Source organism: Pinus tabuliformis, chromosome J (assembly GCF_031772625.1).
Source record: "Pinus tabuliformis cultivar Carrire ecotype Pingquan chromosome J, CPIR1, whole genome shotgun sequence".
NCBI classification, from domain to species: domain Eukaryota; kingdom Viridiplantae; phylum Streptophyta; class Pinopsida; order Pinales; family Pinaceae; genus Pinus; species Pinus tabuliformis.
This window is the reverse complement of record NC_142295.1, coordinates 1078897829-1078911812: the sequence shown is the minus strand read 5'-3', so window position 1 is coordinate 1078911812 and position 13984 is coordinate 1078897829. Positions and strand designations below refer to the sequence as shown.

The 13984-nt window shown below is 33.2% G+C and overlaps 1 pseudogene; it reads right to left on the bottom strand.

Annotated features, from left to right (window-relative positions):
* Positions 1–5020: 5020 nt before the first annotated feature.
* On the bottom strand, positions 5021–7796 carry LOC149230706 (subtilisin-like protease SBT1.7 pseudogene; annotated as a pseudogene).
* Positions 7797–13984: the final 6188 nt, after the last annotated feature.

The window sequence follows — 13984 nt, the reverse complement described above, 5'->3', positions numbered from 1 at the left end:
CCGCCACATGGCTAGGCGTCGGATAGAGAAAACCACCCTTTTCGGGTGGGTAATCTCCACGCGCATAAGCCACCCGAAATCAATAATAACTTTTGGATCAACGATCACTTGCGATAGCGCCCAAAGACGGATCCGAAGGGATTATGGGGTGGAATTGATAATATTTCAAGTCCAATATACCGTGTTTGGGTGGATTTTCCCGTGTTTTTGTGCATTTCTCTGTGTAAATAGAGAACAACTGTTTTGGTGATTTCTAAAGCGTTGATGGTTCCTTCCGTTGCAGAATAGGTGGCCACCATCCTTGAAGACGTTACACCATGATTTGGTTAACACTCAGAGGGGGTTTGAACGGGCAGAGGCCAGAAGCCAGAGAGCCCAAAAGAGGAAACCAACAAATAGCGCAGATTGGCTTAAAAGCCAAGGAATGACAGAGACAGAAGCAAGCAGTGATAAGATAGAGAGAAACAGAGGCAGAGAAGGAGACTGAGAGTCTGTGTACTCAGAGAGACTTAGGAATTCAAGTAAACCCCTGTTGTTTTATATCTATTGTGTTGAGACTCAAATTGAGCTGACTTTTGTAAAACTTTTCTCTTGAAGACATAATAGAGAGGTCACCACTGAAGGCTGGACTAGGAGACGCATCCCAGGAGTTTTGGGTGAACTCCTTGATTATCTTGCTATGTTATGTGTGTGTGTCTGTTATGTATCTTTAACTGCTTCATTGTCTATATTATTCGCAATCTTATCGATCCGTTGCACTAAGTAATATAGGCAAATCCATGCACATGAGTCTGTAATACCTTAATATTAGTCTAAGATCTCATTTTCAGATCACATGGAGATGTTGCCAAGTGGAGGGTAGATCGGCATGCACTTGGAGGGTGCCTTGAGGGTTCGAGAAACCATGCAGCACGTAAACCAAACATAGATTTGTAATCTCGGTCCGGTTCGTTCCAATTAATGTTTGTACCATAATCATAATCACATATTTAAATTAATCATATGAGTAAGGTGTGATTATACTGCTTCAGTTAATTTTGCAATTATATTGAATAGCCTTTATTGTAATTTGGATGAGCTAGGCATTATAAAGGAGTTTAAATATTTTTTATTTATTTATTTACCTTATACTTAGGTTATGTAGGTGTGACATTTTCATTTTAATGGCAATAGGGATTGACGAATTTCGAGCATGAAGAAATAACGGAGTGAGTTAAGTCTACAATAATTGGAAGTTGGAAGAGCCAAAGAAGCCACTGATGTATGTCTTCACATTTTCATGGATGGATTCCACTTTTATTATAAAAAAAAAAAGAAAGTGTGCCACATCTTAATGGATGGCTTCTACTTTTGTTCAAACTAAAAAGCCAGAGTCAGAAGTAGTAGGGATTGACAAATTCCAAGGAAGCATGAGAAAATGGAGTGAAGTAATTATTGCAGGTTTGAAGACCGACTGGTACATAAACAAAACAAAGTGCGTCTCATCTTCATGGATGGCTTCTACTTTTATGAGAAATGTCGTTGAATTATGATCCCAGGAGTCTGCTTAAGAAAGGAAAATAAGAAATGGAACATTTCACTCTTAGTTGTACTCAACCCACAGAAACATGATCGCTGCTCAGTGGAACGAACATCAATTGCATTGGCTTTAATGAATGATTACAATCTTTGGCATTCGTGGATACATCATTTTAGATGCCATTTTTAGTCAATAAAATTTCCACTACCCAGAGTGGGGAGGAGCCATGCGTTGGATCGGGCTTGCATTTATGGTTCCTATATTTTTCCTGATTATAAGGATAAAGTATAATGGTGAGGAAATTTATAATATTTAGAAATTTGTCTTTTATTAATATAATTTTAAAATTTATATATATTTTTTATTAATATTATTTTAAAATTTTTAATTTAGGGTATTGTATTTTATCAAATAATTTATTAATTTAAATTAATAAAACATTAAATGTCAATTATGATTTTGGAGGATATTTCAAAATTATTTTTATTTTCTTAAGAGTTTTATGTTAACAATTTCACCCAGTGAAAGTCTTCCTCTTATGGACCACCAACTAGTCATTTTAAGTGGTGCCATCATTTAAATATTTAAAAAATAAAAATAACTTTTATTTTCATGTGTGATTTTCCTCTCAAACTTTTAATTATAATACTTTAACCAATAACATAATAGAATAGTTACATTTAAATACTTTATAAAATAGATTTTATTTTTATATATAACTCTATTTTTTTTTTTATTATATATGATTTCTATAATTTATCATTTTCCCAATGTGATTCAACCCTGAATCCCATAACATAATGGAATACTATCATTACTATCATTATTTAGATATTCTATAAGAGATTTTATTTACTATATATGATTCCCACTCATATTATACATGATTTCCATCGTCAAATTATACATATAGAAACCAATTTGACCTACAGAAACCAATTACTTTATACCAGGAGAATGCTTCCCAGAGTGACTGAAAAAACTCTGAAATACCGTGTGGCATATTTCGCTTTATAGGAAATAACATGTCTAATGTTACTAAGAGCATAAAACACGATATGGATATTTCACTCCAGCATTTATAGAAAGAGAGGCTGTGGAATATTTAGCTCCATAGTGGGCCGCCTAAACGACTAAATTGAGTTGAATGAATGATTGCGATCTTTCCGCGTGCGAGGGGACAGGGTTCTACCTGCCAGTTCCAATTCGGGAAGATTCCACCGCATATTATGTTATAATAATATTTATAGGTTTTATTATTATATTAATTTTATTTTATTTAATATCGGATTTATTATGTTTTGAGAGATTAAATTTTTTTTGTGTTAAATTTGAGGAAAGATTTACACCTCCAGGGATCTTCATGATAGATTTGGTGTTATCTAAATTGGTTCCAGTGGAGGGTAACAACATCACATGTTTAGATTATCATTATTATATATGTGTTTGAGATAAAATTCAAAATTCATATTATGTTTTCTTTGCTTGGCATGGCCATATTATTCTCTTCTTTATTTTGGTATATGTTGCTTTCCTTGAATGGTTTGTAAATCCTTATTTGGATACTTTGAATGATTTGTGTGTTTATGTGTTTGGATTTGGATGTTAATGTTTGTAAATGTTACAGTTGTTGTGTTATATTTTTATATGTATATGTAATCTTTTATTAGTGATTAGTTGGTGATGAAGAAGGGAGACAATCTTGTCAATAGTTTGCAAGAGGATTGATATTTCACATCTATTTCATTTAATTTAATTTTAGGTATCATAACTTTTGACAACTGGTTGTTCTAAATAGTGTTCCTCCAAATATTACAAAATATATAGTTTTAGTAATTTACTACGTAAAAATTACCCTTGAAATAATTTTGTTTCTTTGTTTTTGTTTGAAATAAAATTTTTCCTTCAAAAATATTTTGATGATTTTTTTAATTTATTTATTCCCTATTTTGCAAAGTCGAGAAATAATGTATTTTGAATTTTTTTAATGAGTGGCTAGATTTATAAAATATTCACTTTATTTGTTTCTCCAAACAATTATCACATCTCCTTCAAGAATATTTTGATTTGTTTTGATATTTATAAATATACATTTTCCTCTTATAAATATTTTGATTATAATGTTGTATGGAATTACTCTATTAGTAATTTTGAATATATGTAACTGTCTATTAGTAATTAGTTGGTGACAAAGAAGGGAGACTATCAATGTATATCATGCAAGCAATCAAATAAGATTAGAAGCCAACATCTACACCCAAATCAATATATCTAATGCAAAAAATCAAATATAATTAAAAATAAACATTTTCACTAAAATTAATGTGTCTACCCCAAACAATTATATACAAGAATTATAATTGTTGAATTGAGGCTTTTGTGATCCATATTAAGTTTTTATGAGAGATTTTTCGGCGTAAATCACATGATATTTCATTTGTTACGCGTTCCGACCCAACTAGTATAGTTCATCGTCGGGACAAATGAAATATTATGTGATTTATACCGAAAAATTTCTCATAAAGAATTATAGTATTTAACAAAATATGATTAAATAAATTAAATTATATACAAAAGTTATAATCATAATAATTAAATACTCTGGATTAAATTGTCATGTGTAAAAATCAACATTTTCATTAAAATTAATACATATACCCCAAACAACTAAAAAATAAAAAATAAAAAATAAAAAAAAATTATATTTAATAAAATATGATTAAATAAATTAGAAACTATATAAAAGAATTATAATCATAATAATTAAATACTCTGGATTAAATATACACGGGATTAAATTGCTATGGAATGATGGTAGGAGATTAGGTCAAAACTTTTCCATGTGTATGGGTAGAATTGTTAAATTTTTTAGGTTATTATAATATTCATTATAATATAACCAAGTTATAAGTGGAAAATTAATTAATTAAAACAAGAACATGGTGTTACAGAGGTTTTTTTATTACTAATATTTGCTCATGATATATTATGGGTTAATACTGGCTTTCAAGTGCTTTATACGATAGACTTCGTATATTACCTCTTTGTGGAATTCAACATCCTCACGAGATTGAGACCTAAAAGCAGCAGTTGAAATTGACCTATAATTTATAATTAGTTTGCAGTTTCATGAGAGAGAGATTGAAGATAAAAACCACCTATATAGAAAGTTGTCAAACTCGCATCTTTAGATTTGTAATAAGTGAATTGTTTGGTCACATTTGTGTTTGTAATATTGGCATAAAAAAAATAAGAGAAATAGTTATTTTAATGTAGTTATATACAGAACATGTAAATGATCCGAGATACATTCTAGTTTTATAGACTCTTTTACTGTAATTCTGTGATATATTGTGGATGAGGCAGAGAATATATAGATTCATAATTACTGATATTAGTATACAGTTTCAAAGATCTATAATCAAATTGTAGATCTTAGAAGATTTATGAATGGCGATCTGTCCATCATAAATATAAATATGTACGGTTTTAATCATAATATAAAACAGAAGTTTTTTTCCTAGATGGAAAAAGTATTTGCATAAGCGAATTTATTGGTTTCGCATAAAGTGAAATGCATAGTCTAACAACTTTGAAAACATTTCCTGTATCACATTTTTATTTTACTGGCAACAGGATATTTTCATTTTACAGGTAATAGAAATTGACAAGTAAGCATGAAGAAGATCATGGAGTAAGGTAAGCCTACAATGACTGGAAGTTGGAAGACCCCGTGGTGTCGTGTCGTTGTACCGACGTAAAAACAAAACAAAATGCGTTACATCTTCATGGATGGATGGCTTCTACTTTTATTCAAACTACAGGCCCACAGACGAACAACTGGGCCAGTCCACTCATTCTTCATCACTCCACTGTCCAGGCTATGGCCACAGGACTGCGAACAACTTGCGTTCCGCCCTTCACGCATTTCCACAATATTTGACCGAAGGCTTGGCGTCCGTTAGGTTTGTGGTCAGCTGCAATTTTGCTTTCAAATGTCACTGTATAAGTCGCCTTCTGGTTTTGCTTTTCGAAGGCGAGCGTCGTTGGCTGCACGGTTATATTTACGTTTTCAGGGCTCTCGACTGCCATTTCATATACAGACGGTGCTCCTCCAACGTTCGTCACGGTTCTCCTCGTAACACGAACCAAACTACGCGGCTTAAACACCACCGAGAATGATGGATAGTTGAGATCTCCCGGCGCGGAGCGTAATTTGGGGCAGGATGTTGCCTGCCTTGTCAGAATATGAATTTGCTTTGCTGTGTAATTTAGGGTACAGAGAAAGCTAACGTAGTCGTCCATTCCAAGATCATAGAGGAGACCGGGATCCAAGGCAGCATTGGGATTCACATGACCCGCGCCCATTGCAAAGGCGTTTGCCGGTAAAGCGGTGAATGCGTCCCTTATAGGGCTTTTGCGGTTGTCGAATAGCACCGAAGATGTCATGAGAGCCGATTTTATTGCTGCGGGTGTCCATGCCGGATGAGCAGCGCGTATAAGCGCCGCGAGGCCGGTCACATGAGGGCAAGACATCGATGTCCCAGAGATTATATTGAAATCTACTCTTTCCTTGTCGGAGTACGTTGGCCCCGCGTGCCCTGTCCACGCCGCCAATATGTTGACTCCCGGAGCAATCAGGTCCGGTTTAAGGATCTCCGGAACGATGGTATTCGGCCCTCTGGACGAAAATGCTGTTACGACCGGAGCTCGTGCTTTACCAATTACAGTCAGCCCCTCCAATTTCATAGTTGCCATAGGATTTGTACTCGTGTTTATGTAAGCTTTTATGTATTCCCCGGCCTTGGGACCCACCGTGGTCGCCTGTAACAGATAATGTCTGGTCGGCGAATAGTCTCCATCTTCATCCTGATTAACTAGAATCATCCCCGCACCGCCGGCTCGCTGCACGACCAGTCCTATTTCTATAGTTCCGACTTCTCCAAGATCACAGAGTACAATTTTTCCACGGACCCTATCGGGATGAAGGGTTCCATTAATGCAGAAATTTGCATAGTTCTTACTCGAGGCGGTTTTCCCGTATACCAAAGGCAATTGCTCGTTGGCCAGAGACAAGTCTTTGTTGAGGGCGAAGCCCATGTAGCTTTTGCCGTTGCCAAGCACGACGGGAGCCGGGAACTCTCTGTCGATGGTGCTGGCGCCTACGGTGGTTATCCATGGCGCCGTGTTGAAAATCTCATAAGGCCCTGAATTACCGGCCGAACACGAGACAAAAACACCCTTCTCAGTCGCTCCCAGAGCACCAATTGCTATAATATCATCATAATAAGCGGCATCGCTAACGATGCCGAGTGATATCGATAACATGTCGACTCCGTCCGAAACAGCCGCCTCCATTCCCGCAAGCACATCTGAAGTTACGCAGCCCAGAGCCCAACAGACTTTATAGACGGCCAATCGAGCTTTGGTAGCCATACCTCTAGCCGTCCCTCCGGCGAAACCAAGAAAGCTGGAAGCAGGCACCTCCGATCCGGCCGCAGTAGAGGAAGTGTGCGTACCATGTCCTTCGGCACCCCGAGGAGATCTGTAATCGTCTTTTCCGTGGACACGACCGTGCTTGGCTTCATATCCTTTGACAAAGTAACGGGCTCCAATGAGTTTATTATTACAGTGGGACGCATTGAAGTCGGAACCCACTTCACACTCTCCCTTCCATTTCGCGGGCGCGGGAGTACTTAGGCCATGATCGCTGAAGCTCTTGCTCTCGGGCCATATTCCTGTATCCACCACGCCCACGATGACGTCATCACCGTAATGCGACAATGGCCATAGACCATCAGTAGAGCTCAACCCCAGAAATTCCGGGGTCCGAGTAGTATGAAGCCTACCGACAGAGTCCGGCAATACAGCCAAGCATCCATCCATATTCAGCATAGCTTGAGCGCCTGTGCTGGTCAGCTTGGCAGAAAAGCCATGCATCACCGTATCGTACATGTATAGCATAGCAGTGGGATCCGATTTGGATCCTGAAACCTGGTCTATCATTGAAGCGTACCAGTGTTGGTGGAGGCTGAAATGACGGGGTTTCATGGATTTGTCCATGTAAACAATATAAGATTTGATCTCCTCATCATCATCACTAGACGTAGCCAACGCCGGTGAAGGCAGCACTAAACTAATGATCACCAAGACAATTGCGCAGTTACAAGCCTTAATAATCTCCATATCACTAGCAGCGATATGATACAAAATGGCAGCAATGAAATCACGCACAAAGAGGGACTTAATCCCTAGAGCTCATTCCTTGCCGAGAATTCATGCGATGCATGTCTAAATTTATAGGAAAGAGCGTGTATAATATTCCAGGTAAATTCCATGTAATTGAGAAATTTTGTTGAATCATGCTTCCTGCTTGACAAAAGAAAATGAGAACGCGTTTACATAAAGAGATGATGGGATATCTCGCTGTCAGTTGCATTCAACTGAGAGAAACATGATGTGGAATATTTGGTCGAAGAACAACTACATTGGCTTTTAATGGATACAGGGTTTTAGATGCCATTTTTAGTCAATATGTCGTGTTCGAGGATACTGGGTTTTAGATGCCATTTTTAGTCAATAAAATTTCCACGACCTTAACAGGGGAAGAGCCGTGGGACATTAAATTGGACTCGCGTTCGGATCATGTTTTAGCAGAGGATAAGGTGGGAAAAGTTCAAAATATTTAGGATTATTTTATTTTATTATAATTTTTTATTGATATTATTATTTTAGAATTTTTATATATTTATTTTATTAATTCAATTTAGACTTTTTAATTTGTGGCGGTATTTATACGAAATGTCTCGCTTATAGGTATTTTCTTCCGTAACTAATCTATTTTTAAATTAATAAAATATAAAATTTTATTTATATAAATAGATAGTAAATTTAAGTAAATAGTAAAATGGAGAATTTTTGGAAAATCATTTCTAAAGATTGATGGTGAAAATTACACCAAATACAAATTATGTAAGTGGAAAAAATTTAATTCGGAGATATTTAATATGATTTTAGAGTTTTTAATTCGATTTTTTTATTATGAGATGTTTTATTTACAGACACTAAAATATTAAATTTTAAATGAAGTTTTTTTTTATATATTATTAGTATAGTTATGTTTACTATAATATGTTTAGAGATTTGAACTTATATAAAAGGGAAATGAATTATAGGAAAATAAATTATTCACTAAATCATTTAAACTAATTTTTTTAACAATAAAAATTTAATAACAATATTATTATATCATTTTTATTATTTTAAGTATACTAAAACTTGATAAATAACAAATCTCATATAATCAAATTTAATAGAGTTATGTATACAAATTTTAATGAAAAAATAATTTTAATATGGTTATGTATAAAAAAGTTAATGAAAAATAATTTTATAAAAAATGTTTTTTCATTAAATTTAATAAAATTGGATAAACAATATATTCCATAAATTAATATGAATAGTGAAAATATTATTATATAATGAAACTTTTTTAAATAAAAAATTAGAATAAATTTCAATATAAATGGGAAAATAATCCATCCATTTATAAAATAGTGAATAGTGTCATTATTTAGATACTTCATAAAATAACTTTTATTTTTCATATGTAATTTTTACTCTGAAATATTTTTTATCAAGTTTTAATGAATAATATAATAAAAACTAATCCTCATACAAATAACTATTTTAAATTATTATTATTATTTAAACATAATTTTTATTTTCTATTATGTATTTCTTATCTTAAAACTATTTGAAATTTTATAAGTTAATTATGTATTTCTTATCTTAAAACAATTTGAAATTTTATAAGTTAATATAAATTAAACCCGTTATAAACCAATTACTTTAAATCAATATTATAATAATAACTCAAATCTAAAAATCCTACTTACATATTCCAAGTAATTGTTCGTAATTGTTGACCTACTTTAAATCACTATCATAATAATAATTTTAGCCTCTTAATTGTTACTTTAAATCAATATGATAATAATAATTCAAATCTTAAAAATCCTATAAATTTGTATAGAAAATAACATATTCCACCTAATTACTGAATACCGTGTGGCATATTTCGCTTTATCGGGAATAACATGTCCAATATTCAATAACGTTCTCGAAGGCGTGAAACACGATATTTCGCTCCAGCAGTCAACACAAAGAGAGGGTGTGGACCGCAAAACAATTAAATTGAGTTTGAATGAATGCGATCTTTTGTGTGTGAGGGAACAGTGTTCTACAGGCCAGTTTGTTCCGAGAAAATTCCACCACCTATTTACACTAAACCAATATCTATATGTTTTATTATTAGTCCCAGCCGTTACGGCATGGACGGACCATTAGTAATTGAATTAAGTCTACAATAATTGGAAGTTGGAATTAAGTCATGTTTTATTATTAGTCCCAGCCGTTACGGCATGGACGGACCATTAGTAATTGAATTAAGTCTACAATAATTGGAAGTTGGAAGTTGGAATTAAGTCTACAATAATTGGAAGTTGGAAGTTGTGAGGGGACGCCAGCTTTGTCCGAGAAAATTCCACCACCTATTTACACTAAACCAATATCTATATGTTTTATTATTACTCCCAGCCGTGACGGCATGGACGGACTATTAGTAATTGAATTTAGTGTACAATAATTGGAAGTTGGAAGAGCCACAGAAGCGACTGATGTATGTCTTCACATTTTCATGGATGGATTCCACTTTTATTCAAAGAAAATGCGCCACATCTTAATGGATGCCTTCTATTTTTATTCAAACTAGAGGGCCACGGCCATAAATAGTAGGGATTGACAGGAAGCGTGAGAAAATGGAGTGAGGTAATTATTACAGGTTTGAAGACCCACTAAATGGAGTGAGGTAATTATTGCAGGTTTGAATACCCACTGGTACATAAACAAAACAAAGTGCGTCTCATCTTCACGGATGGCTTCTACTTTTATTCAAGCTAGAGGGCCAGAGGCGTAGTCATCCTATACGAACGACCGGGCCAGTCGTCCTACGCAATAATTATCGTGATGGGCCACCGGACTGCGAACAACTTGCGTTCCACCCTTCACGAATTTCCACAATACTTGACCGAAGGCTCGACGTACTTTAGGTTTTTCGTTAGCTGCAATTTTGGTTGCAAATGTCACTGAATAAGTCACTTTCTCATTTTGCTTTTGGAAGGTTATTCTGATTCCAGTGATCAAATTTGAAGGGTTGGTCTTAATTTTATTTGGAATGGCATAAATTTATCTAACTCTTCAAAGATGAAAAGTTATAAAAAAAATTATACTTTTATTAACAAGTATATATTAAATAAATTCTTTATAAAAAAAAATGTCAAAATGAAATCGTAAAATGTCAAAATAAAATGGTGATCTGAATCTTTAAAATTTAAAAAGTGGCTACATTAAAACACTATAAAATTTTAATAGAATTTAGTAAATAGGCAAACATTTTCTCAATTTCTATTGAAAAAAGGTGACCATATGTTTATTTTATTCATTAGATAATCTTCAAAAATATTTGAGTTTACATCATTGAAAATATAAATCTATTTGCACAATGGAAAAGGTTTTTTTAGTTTCATTTCTTTCTAGTTTATACTATCTTTTTTTTTAAGCTTGAAACAATTTAAAGCAAACCAAAAAAATAAATATATACCTTCCACAACCAAGGGAATTGAACTTTTCTCTTAACATTGCTCAATCAAAGAACACTATCAATAGGCTTTCATCTCCATTAAAAAATTCGAGTTTTATAGATTCAAAAAATTATGTAATTAAAAGGAAAGTTTTCCACATCGACTAGGGAAATATTGTAATATGTAATACACATCTGAAGTGTTGTTGTTGTATGGCTTGGTTGGTCATTTTTGTTGTTGTTTAAGGATGGTTTTCAAATTTGGTCCTTACAATGAATTCAAGTTTTGTGGATATCTTTATCTAATAATGTGCTTTCTTTTCATTGATGTCTTTTTCTAATAATATTGTTTCTTTTCATTAACAATGTCGTTTAATTTTTCTATGATTTCAACATCAACTTAAAAACCCTTCATAGCTGTAGCTACATGGACACCCACACACACAACTTATTTTCTAGATGTCAAATTGAGAAAATGAAGCAGAAAAAGACCAACCAGAAAAAGAAAATTAAGTTGTCGCTGTGTAGGCACACCAATCTTATGTTGTGTGGTTATTAAATAGCCTTGGAGTTTCATTCTAACACTTCTACCAGTTCAAAAATCTACATAATTTTATGGGAAGCACACTTATTATTTCTCAATTTTTTTTTATAACATTAATTTCTATGTTTTCAAAAACTAGAGAGTTAGTAAAGAAAAAAGATTTTTAAGATAAGAGAAGAAATACACGGTTTTAAATGAAGTTTGATTTTACAAATGCTAGGCTTAATAGTAAGCTTGATTACAGTAAGTTCAAACAGAAGAAATGCTAGGCTTTTGTAAGAATTATGGTTGTCAGTCACGGAATCATCTAAAAATAGAAAAGAGATGGTAGTAGTTATTTACAAGAATATAAAAAAAAGTTTGAATAACTAAGTGTAGTTACCACCATCTAATGGGGTAATTTCATAATTGAACAATCCTGTAATGGTTGTCAAAATCGAATAATCTTGTCTTAATGGTTGGTTGACAAGAAAGAAAAAAATTGTTGCAAATTAGGAAAGAAAATGAACATATAACAGAAAATGTGGTTATGATGTAAAAGTGTCAATATTATCACTTTAATCTATTTTTAAACACGATAAAATTACATCTTTAACTAATTTATTGCTATAAAATGAAAAATTATTCATTTATTACTATAAAATGAGAATGTATTCATTTATTACTATAAAATAAGAATTCAAATTAATAAATAGATTACTTTTTCTATATACTGAATTTCGCTAAAAAGAAACCCTAAATAAAGAACCCTATCAGTCTTATTATGCTATCTCAAGATTTCCATGTTGAACATCAGAGTTTCAAAGTAATGATGTCTTCATGGAAAATGTAAGGAACCCTATCGGCCTTATTATACTATGTCAAGATATCTACGTGGAACATCAAAGTAATGTTATGAATATGTGCTCATAAAGGTAGGATGGAAGTTTTTTTCATAGCGGTACGATGATCAGTAGTACTTGAATATATTCGGCACGATTAGTACTGGAATATATTTGACATTCTCAAAGATGTAGTAGATGGTAGTAGTTATTCACAAGATGAAAAAAATAATTGTGAATCAGTAAGTCTAATGAGGTAATCTCATAATTGAACAATCTTGTGTTAATGGTGAGTTGACAAGAAAGAATAAAATTTTACAAATTAAAGAAAATGGAGATACCACATAGTATGTGGTTATGATGTAAAAATGTCAATAATGTCACTTTCATCTATTTTTAAGCACTGGACAAGTATGAAAAATGTCCTTTCAAAATTTGAACTGCATACCTTTTGAAGGCCATTGATTGGGACCGTGAAATCGCTTGCCTTAGTTGATGCTTCAGAAGCTTCATAACTCCCCTTCAATATATGAAAAAATATGAAGTGAAATATTTCAATGGATTGATTTTTCAGAGTTGAGTAGAGCAATATGTAATTACAAGCAGAAGTACATATAAGGAGACAAAAATCCACATCAAACCTTCCAATTGAACCGAAAGATTAAGAGATTCTGCTTGATAGGCCATTGATTGGGACCGTGAAATCGCTTGCCTTAGTTGATGCTTCAGAAGCTTCATAACTCCCCTTCAATATATGAAAAAATATGAAGTGAAATATTTCAATGGATTGATTTTTCAGAGTTGAGTAGAGCAATATGTAATTACAAGCAGAAGTACATATAAGGAGACAAAAATCCACATCAAACCTTCCAATTGAACCGAAAGATTAAGAGATTCTGCTTGATACTGAGTATAACCTTGATGGTTCTCATTCCACAACAATTTCATCATTTCCTCCTTAGGAAGGGAAAAAAGCCCTCAACTTTGCTCAAATACTTAGACCAAAAAAATCTTCATCAATGACATGATGGAAGATATAAAAAAAATACAGAGTCTACACATGACTATATAAAGATCAATCAACCATTCCATACATAATAATTTTAATTGGTTCCCCTAAATCAATGAACTGAATGAAAGTTGAAAATTAAAACTGAGAGTTAAAATACCTTGCGAACTTGTTCTACACATGACTATATAAATATCAATCAACCATTCCATACATAATAATTTTAATCGGTTCTGCCTAAATCAATGAACTGAATGAAAGGCCAGGGAAATGAAAGTTGAAAATTATAATTGAGAGTTAAAATACCTTGCGAACTTGTGCTGCACTCGCCGTAAGGTTGGGATTGGAAAAATCAATGCAGGCAAGATTCACAGGCTCAGAATAATCTACCTCAGTCATTGTTAATTCTGTCTTTTGTCATTTGTTTCTTTTAAATCTCTGATACCTTCAA